This window comes from Anthonomus grandis, chromosome 22, assembly GCF_022605725.1.
Source record: "Anthonomus grandis grandis chromosome 22, icAntGran1.3, whole genome shotgun sequence".
NCBI lineage: Eukaryota > Metazoa > Arthropoda > Insecta > Coleoptera > Curculionidae > Anthonomus > Anthonomus grandis.
Genome location: NC_065567.1, coordinates 2550566 through 2570410, shown reverse-complemented (window position 1 = coordinate 2570410; position 19845 = coordinate 2550566). Strand labels below are relative to the sequence as shown.

The following is a 19845-nucleotide window of genomic DNA, read 5'->3' as shown; positions in this document are numbered from 1 at the left end:
CTTCAAATTTAAGGAACTTGTCTATGGAAAGACCCAAAAACTTACTGAACGGTGGCATGTTGATGGCTTCATTATTTAAACATATATCATTTGTATTACATTTAAGGATATTTGTTTTGGAAACATTAAATGTCAAAAAATTTGCATCACACCAGTCTTTTATTTTTAACAAATCTGCACGTATATTGGCCTCCATTTGAGAAACATCAGAGTCGTGCCAGAGGATGGTGGTATCATCGGTACACCAGTTACCTGCAGTTGTAGCAGATCGTTCACATAAATGAGAAAAATTAAAAGACCAAGTACTGATCCTTGCGGAACACCCACATTTATATTAAGTTCCTTAGACATACCACCATTAAATTTGACAGCCTGGACACGATTTGATAAGTAGGAACGAAACCACTCAAGGGCAGTTCCCCTGAAACCATAGAGCTCCAGTTTCATCAGCAGCACTCTGTGACTCATGCAGTCAAATGCCTTGGACAAGTCACAGAATACCGCTGCTGCAACTTCACCAACATTCAGTCGGTTGTACAGGTGCTCTAGAAAGCTAAAGATAGCATCATTTGTGCTCACATACTCACGAATGCCAAACTGCTGAAGACTCAATAGGCCAAATCTATTTGAAAATGAAACCATCCTCACCTTAACGAGCCGTTCCACTATCTTGGCTAAAGAAGGCAATAACGCTATAGGTCTAAAGTTAGAAGGACAGTCGCGATCGCCACCCTTGTAAAGAGGAACAATCATTGCTCTTTTTAAGCAATCTGGGAAAACTCCAGACATAAATGAAAAGTTAATTGACTCGGCCAAGACTTGCAAAGCAACAAGAGGTAAAACAGAAAATATTTTAAGAGAAAGCTCATCCCAACCTGATGAACTCTAATAAACTATTCTTAATATTAACCATTAACTGTTTAAGCTCTTCTACACTTGTGGGGGCAAAAAAGAAAGATTCGGCTACTACCACATTGCTGAGATAGCTCCTGGGATCTATTTTTTGTGAGAGATTGGCTACAAGGTTACTAGCAATATCACAGTAGAAGGAATTGAGGACATTGGAATCTAAGATACTTGGAATAACCAAGACATTTTACCCAAGACATATTTTACCCCTAAGCTCATTTAAAATCTTCCAAGACTCTTTTGCTCTGTTGGAGGAATTATTTATCCTCCTTTGAAAGTAGGTCCACTTAGCCATTCTGATTGAGTTTCTGTAAATCTTGCGGTATCTGTTATAATAATTTAAAAATGTTGCATTGTTCATAGCGTATTTCCTAATGTAAAAAGGAAGCGCATATTTTTCCCAGATACTCGTAAACCCTTAGTATATCAAGGTTTTCTATTTCGTTTCTTAATATTGACAAAAGGAAAAGCAGTGTTAAAATTGTTTAATACTATTTGATGAAAGCTATGCAGTGGGTTAACAATAGTCAATACATTATTCCAACTGACATATTGCAAAGCAAAGAGACTTGACTTGTTATAAGGGACTGATGGCGCTAAAAACTAAACTTATGAAATTAAAATTTTTGGTTAAACTCATTTAACGTACTTAAATCTTATATTTAAATTAAATATTATCTTGCTATTAACTATCCTGAATTTCTAACTTAATAAAACTAAACCCAAAAATCCCGAATAATAAAGTTTTAAATACAAATAAATTTTAAGGCCGGACCTGTGCAACTTTTCACGCTTGAGTGGCTGTGACTAAGGTCAGGCGTTTAACAAAATAGTACGTGGGCACATGCAGTCACATTTTACGAATCAAATGTATAAATTCTTTAAAAAATGCTTAAAACATTTATTTATTTTATGAAATGATTAAATATCGCTTAGAATAATACTTTATGACTCTTTCCACATAAAATTTTGCGGTTTAAAGATGCATGTCATGTGACAATACAAGCAACACCGGCACACGGACTATTTGCGGTACATCAAAAATTCTAATAGATCTCTGAACTGAACTATATATATAATAACTTAAGAGGTTAATCAAATAGGATTCATATTGATGCAAATTTAGTTTACTTTCAGATTACATCCCTATCATGTCGTTCTGCACTAAGCTTTGACATATATGGATTTCGATAGACGACTCGATTATTGCCATTGGCTTCTGGGAATGGTTAACGAAAACCCTCAATTTCTATACCGAATTCTTTGGACAGGCGAGTCTACTTTTAATAGCACTGGTGGGGTAAATCGCCATAATATACATTATTGTCTTCATAAATCCCCATTGGAAGCAAGAATTTCAGCATCAAGGACGCTGTAGTATAAATGTTTGGCGTGGTATAATAAGGTGGCACAATTTGACGAGGCACTAAGAGGTAACATCTAGAGTTCCGCAGAAACATATTGCCAATTTTATTGGGAGATGTAAATCTGGAGCTTAGGCGCAATATGTTTCTGCAACTTGATGGTTGTCCAGCGCATTTTGCAAGAAATATGCGAGAACCCCTAATTGCAGCATACCCATTGCTGCATTTAGGTGTTAAATGCTGCATTACCTCCTATAGGTACCATTACTTCCTATACTCGATGTATAGAAAGAGAAAGCCTGTTTCTATGGCCAGCCAGGTCACCCGACTTGACTGTTCTAGATTTTTACCTCTGGGAAAGAGTAAAAGACCTCGTTTTTCGGACCAGGCCTACATCCAGAAAATATGATCCTCAGAATTTAAAATCCGATTCATGGTTTGCCTAGAGAGGAAATTTAATGTGTCGTTATCTTTACGAGGGAAAAATTGCAGCTACGCGTGAACACAGTGGCGCCCATTTTGAACTTCTAGGATGACACTAGAGCAATGATGTTTAAAAAAAAACAGTCTAACGCCGCCTCGCGGATTTTCGAAAAACTACTTATATTAAGTTTTTTCTTCAAACGAACATTCATTTAAACACAAGTTTTCTCAATTCGACTAATGTAATAGGAATTTACGACGATTTTTGTAATTTTAATTTTTTAATGGTTATATTTTTTTAATAACTTTAGTTTGAGTAGTTATATCTGAATGCGGTTTTTACCAATCTGTTCAGCTTTGTTCCCTGCTTTTAATAGCATAAAAAATATGTATCGTTAACTTGTTGAATAACGTAAATCCCCAAGTCAATGCCCCTATCGGATTTTAGCGAAAGCTAACAGTAATATTTTTTTTATATAAAAATAAAGCAGTAGAGAGACTTTTAACCAAAACTTATTTTAGAAGAATCGGCCCATCCAGAGCCAGTTTTCAGCTGTTTTTCTCACTCAAGGTAAAAACTCTTCCCAACACTTTACTTTACAAGTATTTGTTAAAACTTTTTTGTGTGGAAATGTTTGAAGATTATTACAATAATATTTTAAGATGCCCGTTATTGCAAGGTTTTTGAAAAAATTGAATTTTAAATTTTGAAGTAGCTGTAACGCCCCCTAGTAGCCGGCCAATGAAGGTTCTACGATTATTAGTTTCTGAGATACAGCCGCATACATACATAGTACATCCCATCTCTTAACACTTGCACAAAAAAAAACATATTCTGTTAATTATATCTTAAAAAAAAACTAACTTGAAGTACATCAGCATCATTCAACCCTAGGTTTAGATTATGGAATGCAGAGTGTTTTTTTAATGTCACAATAAATTATTTTTACATAACGGATTATAAAGCTAAGTTGGTCATGCTTTGAAATGTCTTGAGTGGTATCAAGAATTCTTGAAAAAAAAAAACAATCAATTTTGAATTCTTTGAGGACAAATAAGCGGTTGAATTAAGTTTTGAAAGAATATTTGTCACTTTAATAGTTTGTGAATTTTAGGTAATTAAATTAAATAACTAAAAATATTTCATAATAAATACGCGCTCTTCTATTATTTCACGCACATGTTTAAAATTTCGAATATGTGATAACTTGTATTCTGTAGTGAATTGCAAATACAAATTTTGTATTGTTCAGACATACTTAAGACCCTAACGTACAGTAACATCACTGTACGTTATTTTAAAAAAATTGAGTTTTCTTTCATAAACTTTAATTTTTATTCCCTATAATAAAAACCGTTCTCTATAATAAATACGTATTCTCTATAATAAAAACCGCCAGGTTTTAGGAGTCAAGTTAATGGTTCAGAATATTGGCGCGACTATTAAAATTGACATAAGTAGTAGTAAATAAATATTTCAAGTAGTCTTAAATTATCGTGTTTAGTGTGTACGTATAAAATAAATCGGTTAACTATTTTTGTGCATCGAGTGTTTTAATTTACACCTTAACGGTAAAAACGCTACAATTTGAAAACATACCTGACCTCACTACAACAGATTTTTTAAGTTGCAAAATCAATGTCTGAGGGTTTTTCTGCTGTGCCACAGGGTAGTAATCTGAGGCCGTTGCTCTTTTGAATTTTTATTGATAGCCATCCAAGAGTATGGTAACGAGGTGGTAAAACACTGGGAAAGTCTACTTTTTGTTGATGACTTTAAGATCTAGAAATTGAAAGAAGATATAAACTTTGTAGAAAATTGCTTTGAGCAAAATCGATATCAAATTTACTTATTTCATAAATAATAAATTATTAATTAACAAAACAGAGGTAAAGGATCTGAAAGTTGTTTTTCAAAGTAATATAAAATTCAATATTCATTTTGAGATATTACTACTAAAGTGTATGGTGCACTTGGTATTGGTAAAAGGAATTCAAGGAACTTCACATGTTATCTTTATGTTAACATAGGTAATGTTTACTTGTACATAGTTTCATATAAAACCATGCTAAAGGACTTTAATATTCAAACTTTAGAAATAAGGAGAAAAACAAAATTTTTCAGAGTCGAATAGAGGCCTACCAGATGAGAACAGTGATCTTATACCGGGTAGTGCGTCGCCGGGCTTAAGATAGAAAATCCCATGTAAATTTTAGGGAAGTCATTTATTGGCGTTTCTGTACATTTTACATAAAAAAATGTAAGATAACTTTTTGAAGAGACCAATCTGGCAAACCCTCGTGCAAAGTTTCAAAAAATTTTATTAAGCGAATCTTGAATTATTCAATTAAATGTAAATGCAAAATTACCAAATTTTCGGTTCAGGTGAAACCAGACACCAGCCACCAGCAAACAATTTGTTATAAAGCTTTGTCAAATCTGACATACAGCCGAATACAAGAAATGTAATTTTTTTTGTTTTATCAATCTCACAACCATACATTCAAGTAAGACTTTATGTAAATAATTATGACTATTATTTATTAAGTAATTATTTATTAACTTAATTATGGCTATTTTTTCGTCGATTGAATAATTCATACTTGTTTTCAAATATTGACTGTCACTAATTTATTGTCACTTTTCCTCACATCAGTGACAATATTCATTTTACTGGTTTTACCTGAACCAAAAATTTGCAAATTTAGCAATTACATTTAATTAAATAATTTAAGATTCGCTTATTAAAATTTTTTTAAACTTTGCACAAGGCTTTGCCAGATTGGTCTCTTCAAAAAGTTATCTTACATTTTATGTATAAAATGTACAGGGAAGCCAATAATTGACCCCCTTAAAATTTACATGGGTTTTCCTATGTTTCGCTCGGCGACGCACCACCCGATATATACATCTGTTTGTCAAAGACCCACTTGCTGTAACTGCGCTAAAAAAAGCAATAAAACAGATAATTTAAATATTTGGAAATATGTTTCTTTATATTCACTTATAAATAAAAAGTAATTTTAGCTTGAGCTATGATAGCTTGCTACATCTATAAATGCTTATTCTGCTGTACATGTTGGATAAAAATATGTTTAAGTAAAATCTGTACTGTTGTGACAAATTCATGAAGAGTTATCTATGTTGTTGGGTATTACATCAGTAATACAGTAAAAATCAATTTAGAAAATACTATGTCATACGCTCAAATATTGAAAAGAAGATATATGACCTTAAATTTTTAACGAAACCTTTTGTTATATTTGATTTAATGTAAGTTCAATAAGTCTTAAATACAATAATTTACTTGGAGTATAATAGATATTTTTTATATACACAGGAGCTGAGAATTAATCAATTGATCTCTGAGCTTGTTTCTTCTTTTCAATATACTACCTCATTTTATTATAGATAATAAACTTCAAAACGATGAGAAAAGCCTAATTTTAAAAAATTTTAAATTTCTTAGGTTGATGTTAATACATGCTTTTTTAATGAAATTTAATTAATAATATTGCAAGCATTCCAAACATTAAAAGAAATAATGGTGATGTCATTTGAAAAAAAAGTTTAGAGGTGATTTTTAGGGGATCACTTGTTGGGGGTAGTGTTTATAAGTAATTTTGGGTATACATTTTCTTTTAAAAAATTATATTTTAAAACAAAAAAATTACAGCCTGTGACGTTGATAGTGGAACACCCTGTATAAATTGAGTTTTCTATAAAGAAAATACATATTAAAACAATTATTATTGAGTCTTAATTTCTTTAAAATTTTTTTTTTGTTCTTGAATGGCTGAAGAGCTTCTATCTTTCTTCAAGATTCATTGTATTTAGGTCCAACGTAGGAAGATCCGATATTTTTCTTTTATCATGAAAGTGAAAACTTTAATTTTGAGTGATATGTCATTCATTGTTAAGTTGGCTCAGTTTATAAGTCCTTGAGATGAATGGCTTGATTTGGATAATGCATTCATTGGTAGCTTCTACCAAATAAGAACTATGAAGTAAGACATTGTCTTTGAAAATTGGGCATGACACTGGAGCATTCAATTGGCCTGGAATGGATATCAACCATTTTCCATCCATAATTCTATTAACTTGAATATCTTGGAGTTCTATGCAAAAAGGGCGACACGTTGTAGCATTATGCAGACAGTATGAGTATCTTTACATAAATACTCATAGAGTTGTAGTTCGGCAGATGATTTATCCATAAAAGAATACTTCCTATAGCTAACCACAAGGAATGGTTTTTGTGGTAAGTTTAAGAAAAATTGATTTTGGTGATACAGAATAGGTATAATTGATACTAGTGATATATATCTGATTCGACCAATGGTAATACTAATCTAAAGGTAATAATTGCACCATTTGAGTCAAATTAAATTTAATTTCAATAATCTAAAAATTTAAAATGTTTTAGATATTAACTGGTATTGGCAAACTATCAATTGTTAATTAATTTTTTAACAGATTTATTTTTTTTATTAATCCAGTTGGATCAAGTATTGAATTATGTAATATGTTTAACTTTTCCAATTATATTATAATAATTATAAATGATTTGATATATCATTGATATTTAATTGATTATAAATTGTAGTTCAAGATATTGATAACTATTTGATTGATTGAGTGATACTTTTTTAATTGTAATATGCAACCTTTTAGAATATATTGATTTGCAGATACATTTTTTTTGTTTTTCAATATGTATATTTGGGTTTATTTGTCTAATACTATTTTCAATTCGTTTTTCATAAGCAAATAACTCTAACAAGGTGTTTTCACATTCTCTCATATAAATAAAAATCAGTATTTAAAATGATAATTTAAATGATCTTTTATAATAAGAGTGAAATCTTATCTAATTTGTACAGTAGTATTTCAGGGTTATTATTTAGATCATGGAATTTTATTCTATTTCCATCAGTTTTAATTCAATATAAATGTATACAGGGTGGCCATTTGAAAATGAAACAGAGCCTATTTTGGGTCCCTCAGAACTTTTGCGAAAAAATCCTCGGACCCGTCAATTTTTGATTCAAGGGGGAAACATTTTTTTGCTACTTTCGCCCCCCCGAGGACAAAGCCCTAGCGGGGGTGACAAGGGCCCCCAAAATTTTAAATGGAACGGGGGGTCGAGTGATATGATGACCGATGATAGACCTTATTTTCAAGGTATTTTTATGTGGATTATAACCCTAAAGTTTTAAATCGTTACTATTTGCCTAGTCGATACAGGGGCTAATAAAAGTTACAAAAACATGTCAACATTTTTTATGGAAAAAATGCTTGTAAATTTAGCAGTTAAATAAATACAAAAAATTTTGTTCTCCTACATTGTGAACCGTACTTTCGGTTTTTTTTTAATACCAGTAGGTATCTATGCCAATTCTGCAAGGGAACTCTTGGTTATTGTTGAGACTGTTATTATAGCAACATTTTGAAGTTTAGAATTAATGAACATAAATCTTACATAAAAAACAATGATTTTCAAATTTTTTCCTGCTTGATTAAAAAATAAAATTTTGCAAATTTTTTTTAAATCAAGCTTGCCTTGATATGAGCATGTTTTAAATTTTATAAGTAGGTAAAGTAGTATTTCTAGGCAAGATATAAAAAAAGTTTATAAGAAGAAGTTGTTTAGAATGCAAAATTAAGCCCGAATACCGAATTTCATACTCATAGGCCTACTTGATTTTTATGTTTTGTGTACCAATTAATTTTTTTATTCATATTTAATTATTAGAGAAAAACTAACTAATTTATTTATTTAATAGTTAAATCACTGATCTAAGAGTTACAAACCATCCTCAAAAATATGATTGTAATAAAATGTACATAGTATGTCTAATTTAACAAGAAAAATTATTTTATTTATTTATTTTAAATTTACTCAAAGTAGCTACCTCAAAACATGTTTCAAACGAATTATTGAAACATTTTTCAATATCTTTCCTAAACATTTTAAAAGAATTTCTAATATGTTCAATGGAAATTTAATTACAAGGGTCTCTAATTCTTTGTTTTAGTAATTCTCTGTCATTTGCTAATGAATAAACTCTGAATAAACAATTTGCCTGAGCCGGCCTCATAAAATAGGGATCAAAAATGGTTAAATCAGGTGACCTTGGCGGCCACCCAATTGGGCCGCGTCTTCCAATCCATTGATTTGGAAAAGTTCTATTCAACCATTCTGCTACTCAAATAGTGGAGTGCGCTGGACAACCATCGTGTTGAAAATAAAGATTTATTCTTTCATCAACTGGTAAAGGTTCTAAGTACTCTTAAAAAAATCTTTCCAAAATTTAAAGATACGTTGATTAAGAGATCCTTCAATAAACTATGGTCCAATAATATCTAAATGGTAAGATATGGCGCGCCATGCGTTGACTTTTTGAAAATATTGCCTTTTGCCATGGATTACAAAGTTTGGAATTTTCATTGGAAGTACCTTGGTTTAAATGCTTTAATATTGTTGGCATGATAAATGCTTTGTAATTCAGATTTACTTATGTTCAGCACCGTCGACCTCAGTAATTGACTCCAAAGGCAGGATTATAGCAGCACCGTTGTCATCGTCTTTTTCTGTTTTTTGTTACATAACTTTGACAGTGACAATGTTTTATAGTAGCTGCTACATTTAATTGAGAATGTTTACATTTTAAAAAGTTCCACAAAAACTCGTAAATGCAGCAAAAAAGAACCCAATATAATAAGCGACATGCATTCCACGAGCCCCAAAAAAATTCCTACCGATCGTAAAGGAAATAGTCCAAGGGCAATAATTTTAAAAATAATTTTCACTATTTTAAATATTAATATTGAAAAGTAAGAATAAATAATTAAATAAATAATAATTTAAACGTAAAAATCAAAGTATTCGGGCATAATTTTACATTCTAAACAACTTTTTCTTATAAACTTTTTTTTATATCTTCCCCAGATATACTACTTTACCATGCTTGATTTTAAAAAAATTAAAATATGCAAAATTTTATTTTCTAATTAAGTAGGGCTGGATGCAAAACTGTCAAATTTCAATACTAAAATTTTTTGTCACTTTTACGTATAAATTCGCTTATTCTGGGACGCACTGTAGACTGATCAGCCTACTTCCAAGTTTTTCAACTGTTAATTGTTTGCAATCAGCTTCTCAGTTTTTTAAAAGAGTGCAATATTTTGTCTGATAATCAATATGGATATCTTGAGAGTAAATCTACAGAATCTGCAATATCTCAGTTCACTTGTGCAGTCTTTAGGAATTTGGAGAGGCAAATGCTTTCATTGGGAATATTTTTAGATCTTTCTAAGGCATATGATTGTTTAGATAGAAATTTATTAATAAAGAAATTAGTTATATGGGGTGAGAAATAATTCCTTAAAATGGTTCACTTCTTATCTCAACAATAGAGTCCAACAAGTAATGTTAACAAGCAAAATATCACAAATTTAGATTATTTAATTAATGGTGTTCATAAATGACTTGCCTTTTGAAATTATTCACAATTTTCAATTTCATGTTTGTGACCCAATATCTTCAATATTGCGGAGGGTTGTTGATGATTGATGATCTAAATGCAAGTTACTATAATTTAATTAATTTACTACCAAAAAGATAAAACTAAAACATAAAATTTATTTTTGTCAAAGAGTGTATGTCCCAAATTTAGATCACACAGTGTATTAACAAATTAAGTTTCTGGTTTTGAACGTATAGATACATACATCTTCCTTATCTACTAATCCTTAACTTATCAACATAACATTGAATCATAAAAATTAAATAAATAAACGCTCGGAAGAATAAAAACATTTGTTTCTTGGCTTATTGTTGATTCTAGTTTGCTCACAATAACACCTACAATTTAACCCATGTTAAAAATAATTCTACGCTCCTATTATAAATGTGTTTTAATTATAACTTAAGAAACTTAGACTTAGGTAAGAGGTGTAATGTATATAAAAAAAAAAAAAAAATTAATTTTATACTGTTTTTTTTTTATAAAAAATTTTTTTAACGGATTGTACCTGAATGTAATTTTAACTGTGTCGTGGTTTTTGTATTTTGTTGTTTTAATTTTCGTAACTTAAAGAACATTTATTTTAATAGTGTTTTTTATGTACTTGAAATTACTTTGTTTTATCTCTGTAATTACTTGAATCCATTTCAGTGTCCTGAGGATGACTTAATATAAGTCGAAACGTCGACATTTAGGTAAACAGGTTTCTGTTTTATTTCTGACCGCACCCAACAACCCTCCGCATTATTGACAATATTCAAACAGTATGTAATACCCTAAGAATATTTGCAGATGATGACAAATTTATTAGTGGCGTCTCCGAACATATCTAAGCTATGCTAGAATGAAGATCTACCGTTTCAAAAAAGGAAAGATTGGTTTAGTAAAAACAAGTTTATACTGAATAAACAAGAAACGACCGTTTTGATTTTTAAAGCAAAACAAAACAAGGAAGCGACCCCAAAAGAAGTAAACCTCAACAATTACAAGGTTAAAGTGTGTGTACATATTAATGAATTTTTAGACTTTTCAGAACACATTGAACATTTACAAGTTAAATTAAATAAAGCTTATTTTTCTTCCTGTACAGTGGTAAAATACCTAAATGAATGGATTAGTATTTTGAAAACTTTGAGTCCGCAGCTAGGCATGGCATTATTTTCTGGGCAGCCAACTCTAAGATAAGAAATATATTTGTCATTTAAAAAAAGGTAATTAGAATAATATTTAAGATGCAGTAGTTATAATCTTGTAAAGCTATTTTTAGATCTAAGGGAATTTCAACTGTGTAACTTATTTATATTTGAAGAAGTGATGTTTTTATTTCAGAATAGAGATAAGTTTCCTACTTCTGTTGATAATGGGTTTAATACTCGCACATGTAATATTAACTACCCTATACACAGACTTTCACTCTTTGAACAGAATGCCTAATATATGAGCATAAAGTTATTTAATAAACTTCCACATAAAATATAAACTATAGGAAATGAAGCGAAACAGGTTTAAACAGAAGGTGAAACTGAAAGGTGATTACCTAAGCATGTAAACTTATATGTAGTTATGTCAGGGAGGTGTTTTTTTTACTAAATAGACCTTTTTTGGTGATATCATTTTATTTTATATAAGTTTTCATGTACAATGTTACTTCATAGTACGAAATAAAGAAATATATTATTATTATTTCCTAATATAAGTGTATCTATATAAATAACTTCAAATGGTTTCAAATGTCTTTTATTATATTTATATTTTCGACAGATTTTACAATTATCAATATATTTTATAATAAAATTTTTCATTCATTTCCAATAATATATAATTTTATTAGAGTGAAAGTTTCTTGAATTCTGCAATGAATAGTTTTTCCCTTATGAGAAAATTGAATTATTCAATTTCTTCTTCAGGTTTAACATTATTTATTACTTGGTAAAATTCAATTAATGTCAATTCATTAAAATGGTTACTTAAAACTTGTTGGAAAACTGAACATAAGTCTTGTAAGAAAAAGCATATGTAATTTTTTTTCTAAAAAGAAGATCCTAAAGTTATTATAAGAAATACTCTTTCAAAGACGCTCATAAGAAGACTATTAAACAACCCCAAATCCCTTAAGCAACTTTTGCAACAAAATATTGATGCTAACCACATCAAAAGCCTTCTTCAGATCAATGAACACTGCCACAACCACTTGGTTTTTATCCAAAGCTCATTAAACATAATCTATGAAATTAATTATTAGATTATAAACATAATCTAAGTTTGTTTAAATAAATGATTTTCAAAAAGAAATTAAACAGAAATGAAGAAGACAAAACAAGGGACCAGTATGCCAGAATATGTCAAACCAGAGATAAATATTAGACATCTTACAAGTAGATATTGAACACAGCCATGTGACTGATATAATCTGATCATTATGACTGGACTGAAAAATGTGATTTTAAAATCAACAACCCTAAGATAAGAAATCTCAGATTTAATATGGTCTTTTTGCATTTTAATTGTATAATTTTATAACTCTTAGTTATTCAAAGTCAATACATTCTCCTTGCACCCCTCAAAAAAAAAGAATATAAATCTCTCAGGACAAGTGACATCCAAGACAGTCCTAATATCTATAAAAAATGTCACATCAACTGCAAATATCGATCAAACTGAACAAAATATCAAAAGCCACAGAGAGAGCCCCCAATCTTTACTTGTGATCTCCCAATAATGAATGATGAAGAAAGCATCAAGTTTACAATAAGTATTACATGATTAACCTGGTCAAAGAAATGCCATTTTCCATACACTCTAAGCAAGTGCTTTGTTTACAAAATAAGTCTTTTAAGTAATCTTACCACTGCAATATCGCCATTTTAAGAATATTTGAGCAATGCCACAATCCTTTATTGCTATTAATGATAATCAAAAATATTGGGAATTTTCTTTAAGTTATTCTTAATTATATTAATTAATAAATTGTTCATTGCCAAGTAATTTGCAAAACCACCCATTGATCTCTGAACCTTAAAAAATTAAAGGATATAGTCAATCTGATTGCTGCTTCCTTCGATTTTTTATGTGCTAGCTTTTTGGTAATTATTAAAATTGCGAAGCTCTTAACTAAATAAGTTGGCAAAGACAGATATACAGTATCTTCTAGTGAATTAAAAATTAGTTTTTGTCATAGGGTTAATACTTGGTATCTGTTTGCTAATACTATTACAGGCCTACTTTTACTAATTTCATTATTATACTGTTCCATAAGTTTTATAATGATAGAAGTAATAAATGGTAGAAGTTGTTTATTTAATATATTAAATAATATGACTTAGAATAGGGTAACAAAAAGCAAATACGTATACTCTCAAAAGTGTTATAAACTATATAATTAAATTTCTAATTAATAGAAACAGGGATATACATTTCTTAGAGGGGTAAGTGATTGCTCCCTTACCCCATTTATTCAGCAAAAGTCAAACATTACATTAAATCAGAAATATTTTAACTCACGCTATTTTAAATCAAATACATGGGTCCTTCTTGCATAGATCCCTTTCGCCATTGCTGCCTCCTTATTCAGGAAAAGAGTTAAAATCTTATCTACCAGCCCTATGCACGCCACTTTCTATCTTGCCGTCTTCCATGGGTGTGTACACGATATGCTGGAATTGTAAAAGGGTCTTTTTTGGAATTTCACACTTATTTTCTGACCATCGCCTACAACGTAAAAGAAAAAGAATAGAAGTAATGACTAATGGTTAGTCATAGAGTAATTAAAAGTATGAGAGGGTTCAATCCCATAGTGACAAGTAGGCATCATCTTTACCCTAAACTCGATTGCAGCGTGCGGTTGCGGTCTAACCGAACTAAAATAATTGACATTTGTCACAGTCGGTAAAATAGTCTACTGTAATACCGATCCGTCAATGGTTTAAAATACTTGGTTTAAGCCCAACCTCAACAAGGTGTTATTTATGTCAAGACCATTTTGAGGATATTTCATTTACTAGTACTATACATACTCATTTAAGAAAGTGTGCTCTTCCAATTGCTGGCCCAAGTATTATTCAAAATGCCCCAGTACTGGTTGAGGCACAAGTACCTTGGGAAGATACATTGACTTTATTACCTGCTATCATAATCCAGCAATCTCAATATAATGTTCAGAATGAACATAATTATGCTAGACCACTTTTTACTAGGTCTGACGAAAGGTATCATCAGTGCTTTGCTGCTAGGAAGTACCAAAAGCACAATAAGTGAAACAACTTCCATTCTACCAGGTCACTACTCAAGGAGGTACCTCACCTCGATAAGGTGGGAGTAAGATCCAGGGATGCTCTTTGAATATTTAAGAAAAAGGACCGATGACATCTAGAATTAAGGGTATACATCAGTGTCAACTAATTTTTAATATCATACTCTCCATAAAGAATATTTTAATTACAGGATTAGTTTTTATATATTACCACTCCCCTAACATTTTTGGGTACCCTCTGTACAAAAAAGTAGGTAGTAAACGTAAAATTTTTAGGGCATATTTTTGAGAAATATAGGTCTTATGTCTGTAAATAATTAATTTATAAATTTAATAAATTGTAATTTTTGTATCATATTCTCAAAATGTAAAAAGCAAAATACATACCATGGACAGTGTTGTGCTAAAGCAGCACAAAAACAAATTGTATCAGGATCCCTTTTAAGACAATAAATTATAAACTTACTTTACAATTGACTTAAATTCTACCCCTACCCTTGTTAATTTGTTGATAACAGTGAAATTAACATTGTTAGTATCGAGCATTTAATTCTCAAAATAGGACTAAATATATTATACTTAATCTCTAAAATATTGTCTTACATAATTGACCCATTAAATCTTTTTTTGATAGCGTATTGGGCTGTAAAATCTCTTTCACATTCTCTAAAAATCAGTGAAAAAGTGCAATTAACGATTTATTTTTTTGAAGGGCCTAAATGCATTAACTTAACAGCTTAAAAGTAGATTTGATGAATTTAATGTCAAAACACTAACATATTCAATTAAAAAATGTATAAAATAAACTTAAATTACAAACATTATCACTCTTAGCCTCTTCAAAAATTAAATTAATACACTTGCACTATTTCATAATTTTTTAGAGTTTGTGATCGAGATTCACAGCCTTTACGCTGTTAAAAATTGATTTAATGGGTCAATAATTTTAAATTTCGCGCCATTCTAAAATTTTGAATAGCCGAACTAAAATAATTGACATTTGTCACAGTCAGTAAAATAGTCTACTGTAATACCGATCCGTCATAGAAATGACAGGCAGATTTCTAGTCCTATTTTGAGAATTAAATGCTCGATACTAACAATGTTAATTTCACTGTTATCAACAAATTAACAAGGGTAGGGGTAGAATTTAAGTCAATTGTAAAGTAAGTTTATAATTTATTGTCTTAAAAGGGATCCTGATACAATTTGTTTTTGTGCTGCTTTAGCACAACACTGTCCATGGTATGTATTTTGCTTTTTACATTTTGAGAATATGATACAAAAATTACAATTTATCAAATTTATAAATTAATTATTTACAGACATAAGACCTATATTTCTCAAAAATATGCCCTAAAAATTTTACGTTTACTACCTACTTTTTTGTACAGAGGGTACCCAAAAATGTTAGGGGAGTGGAAATATATAAAAACTAATCCTGTAATTAAAATATTCTTTATGGAGAGTATGATATTAAAAATTAGTTGACACTGATGTATACCCTTAATTCTAGATGTCATCGGTCCTTTTTCTTAAATATTCAAAGAGCATCCCTGGATCTTACTCCCACCTTATCGAGGTGAGGTACCTCCTTGAGTAGTGACCTGGTAGAATGGAAGTTGTTTCACTTATTGTGCTTTTGGTACTTCCTAGCAGCAAAGCACTGATGATACCTTTCGTCAGACCTAGTAAAAAGTGGTCTAGCATAATTATGTTCATTCTGAACATTATATTGAGATTGCTGGATTATGATAGCAGGTAATAAAGTCAATGTATCTTCCCAAGGTACTTGTGCCTCAACCAGTACTGGGGCATTTTGAATAATACTTGGGCCAGCAATTGGAAGAGCACACTTTCTTAAATGAGTATGTATAGTACTAGTAAATGAAATATCCTCAAAATGGTCTTGACATAAATAACACCTTGTTGAGGTTGGGCTTAAACCAAGTATTTTAAACCATTGGGACCTCCTAATAATGTCACTTTCAGGAAATTTAAAGAAAATTTTATTTTTGTATGAATCTTCAATAGGACAATAGTATGTATTAGAACAAGTGGAACTTGCATTTAAAAATTAATTTTCCTGGTGATGACATTATTAGGGCAGTTTTAAAATGGTAAACAACAATTTTAGGTGACCTACAACATGGTGAAAACTATTTGATAAAAAAAATTGCACTTACCCCATCCTAGGGATCTGAAACCACACAATAAAACAACAAAAAAGCTTCTGCCTACATGATGAAATTACACTTTAATGACTTTAAGCTACATTTTTAACTATTTTTTGTTGAGAAAAAAACAAAAGAACACACCCAATGGACGCCCAAATAAAAAGGAATAAGCAATGGCGACGATCGATGATGCGAAGGTGGGTGATGGCAAGGAAGGAAAGAAAATCGATAATAATAATGACAATTATGACAGAAGTTAGCCCTCGATGCCGTCTAACCGAACTAAATATCTTAGGTTAAGGTTTAAAACTTGATGATCAATTTAGGCTACCTTTCAAACACTCTTTTAATATTCATTTCTCTATGTGGTTAGTATTCAAGGCTTCAAGAGGCTTGCCGCCTTCTCACATTTAACACTGTTGTTACTGACAGCTGCCAATGTTATCTGTCAATACCAAGTGTCAAACGAAAAGAAAACAAACTAATGCTTTATTAATCTGGGCTGGGATTCTAAAATCACTAAGAATATATAAACACTAAGAATTTATATTTATTTTGTTAATTTTTTTCGCCTCCGTGTGTTTTTATTTAAATATATGCCATATCATTTCTTTAAAATAAAAAAACTATCCATTGGAAAATCATAATTGAATTCATGGAAAATCACAAAAACTTGTTGTGTTCATCCACTTTTGGTTTTAATATGGCAACATGTGTGCAATCAATAGGACCTACAACACCAGGGAAATTGGATCTCTCTATAAATGTTAATTTAATAATTTCACTAATCTCTTATATTTGAAAAATTAATGAATGTACAAAAACTGAATGTACACAAACTGCCTCTATTATTAACAGAAGGTTGTGGAAAATAGGTTCGAATTAAATTTATTAGTTGTTGTGTTTAAGAAAGCTTCTTGATATACTAATGAAAACCTGGTATCATAGATAATATGCCTGGTATGACTATTGGTAAACATTAAATGAAACAAATACGTTTAAAAAAAGATGCTGTTACATTATGCACGTATTAAAAAAGGAAGAAGCTATATCGTCTGGTGTATACGATATACCCAAGCGTGTCGTCGACAAATCGTTAAAAAATAGGCAATCCGCAAGACACTCACGATTGAAAATTTTATTTAGAATCAGTCATATTGAGTAATCGTGTCGAGTCGTGATTTTAGAATCCCAGTCCAGATGTTAAAGATATCGACGCTACCGGTCGATGTTCATTTGGGATTCATTCTTCATTCCGTCGAAGTATCGTATACTTTTGTATACAAATCGTGTTATCGTGAGCTACGTATTACCCAAAATAATGGCAACACCGCTTGGTTGCGGATTGCAGGCGGCGGAATTTTTCGTTTTTATTTTTTGAACCCGGAGTCAGCAGACGTAGCCGCTCGAGAGTTCTAGCCGTGACACTGGTTTCGTGGCGTCAAAATTGAAGCCGAGATTTGGTGGCGCACGCCGTACAGTGGAACGACTAAGTGGAGATACCGCGAGACCTAATATTTTACATTTTACAAGATAATATATTTTTTTTATTATTACGTATTTTTAGGTATATGATAAATGTTTTAAATATTTTTTATTATTTATTTTATAGGAAAAATATACATAAACGGTGTTTCAAATTCGGCTATCCTCAAAATACGAAAATGGATAATTTACCCCAAAGTTGCACATTATTTACTTGTAAAAGAATATGCCATATAAAAAAATATATATATTATATTTTATGTGGTTTTGAAGATTATCGAAAAAAAAAACAAATTTTCAAAAACTTATTCTTGACACTTCTGTGTATCTTGGTTGCTATGGGAAAGTTTTTGCATTGCTGTATTACTTTTTCGTAAAAATGTTAATGCCGAAAACAAAATTAGGTAGGTACCTACGCCAAATTTTTGTTGCTTATTTAAAAAATCGAAAATTTGAATGATTCCGAAGATAATCAAAAAAAACCAAAAAAAAAAATTTTAAATCCATTTTAATTTTTTCTGAGCTTAAACAGGAATGCAGCAAGAGGTAGGCATTATTCTAAATAAAATTAAGATTGTAAAATGTAAGTTAAAAATAAAATTGTTAATTTACCCACCTAATTTAAATACCGAATTTTTATTCTTTTTAAAACTCAAAGCGAGTATCAAAATAGTTTGGTAGTTTAAAATTTTAAATGCGTAATCTTACTATAAACTACAATATCAACTGCAGTAAAATATTATTTCGAATCAACGCAAAATATGTGCCCCAGCGCGGAATTTTTGCCATCGCGATGCGGTCGTCGCCTCGCATGATTTCGGCTTCTGTTGTGAGGTATCGATGGAAGCGGGGATAAGTGTCCAGGCTAGAACTATCGATCGGCTACGCAGCAGACCTCACTTTGTAGTGTTGCTGCACGTTGCATTAATAATTTTTGAGCTTTATTTTCGTGTTTTTTTCACTATGGCTGTTTATAGCACTTCCGAAAGATTTCAACTAATTAAATGGTTTTATGGAGGCAATTCGGCAGTAAAATGTAGAGATTTGTTTTCAGTGACATTTGAGAATAGACCGATTCCTTGTGCAAAAACGGTTTTAAATGTAGTTACAAATTTTGAGACATCTTTTTGTCTTCAAGATTGTAAAAAATGCCACATAAAACGTCAAGAATCACCTGTTGAAGTGGTGCAGGATATAGAACGGCGGGAAGAAATGGTTTACAGTACCTTAGAACTTGATTCGACACGGTCCACTAGAAGTGTTGGAGAGGAACTGGGAATGAGCAATAAAACTGTTGTTCGTATCTGGAAAAAAAATGGGTACAAATGTTTCAAGCATTCAAAAACTCTATTTTTATATCTCTTATATCTTCTTATCAAATATTTTTTGAAGACCAGTGGCGAAAAATGGAATTTTGTGAAACCATGATGGAAAGGGCAAATGAAAACGAATATTTTTTTAAAAATATTTTGTTTTCTAATGAATTTTCTTTTCCATTACATGGTAAAAATAATCCTTCCATTGTTCGTTATTGGTCTCAGTAAAATGAGCACAGAAGTTTTCAGTTTTGTACCTAGTATCCTCAGAAATTGAATGTTTGGGCAGGTATTTTGGGCGACAATGTTATAGGGCCATTTTTTATTGATGGCACTTTAAACGCCCAAAAGTGCCTTGAGTTGCTGCAAAAACAAGTTCTTCCTGCCATTCA

At 30.8% G+C, this 19845-nt stretch overlaps 2 long non-coding RNA genes across 4 annotated transcripts; one reads left to right on the top strand and one right to left on the bottom strand.

Annotated features, from left to right (window-relative positions):
- Positions 1-4229: 4229 nt before the first annotated feature.
- LOC126748623 (uncharacterized) lies at positions 4230-16876 on the bottom strand. Its single transcript, XR_007664779.1, has 3 exons — positions 16662-16876; positions 13728-13934; positions 4230-4479 (listed from the first exon to the last, which is right to left on the bottom strand). It is a non-coding gene; the product is annotated as an uncharacterized LOC126748623 (long non-coding RNA).
- LOC126748625 (uncharacterized) lies at positions 10525-11922 on the top strand. Of its 3 annotated transcripts, none has more exons than XR_007664782.1 (3): positions 10525-10647; positions 10878-11195; positions 11251-11922. It is a non-coding gene; the product is annotated as an uncharacterized LOC126748625 (long non-coding RNA). The 3 variants fall into 3 exon arrangements; XR_007664783.1 differs by having other exon boundaries at positions 10878-11437; positions 11556-11922; XR_007664781.1 differs by having other exon boundaries at positions 10878-11922.
- Positions 16877-19845: the final 2969 nt, after the last annotated feature.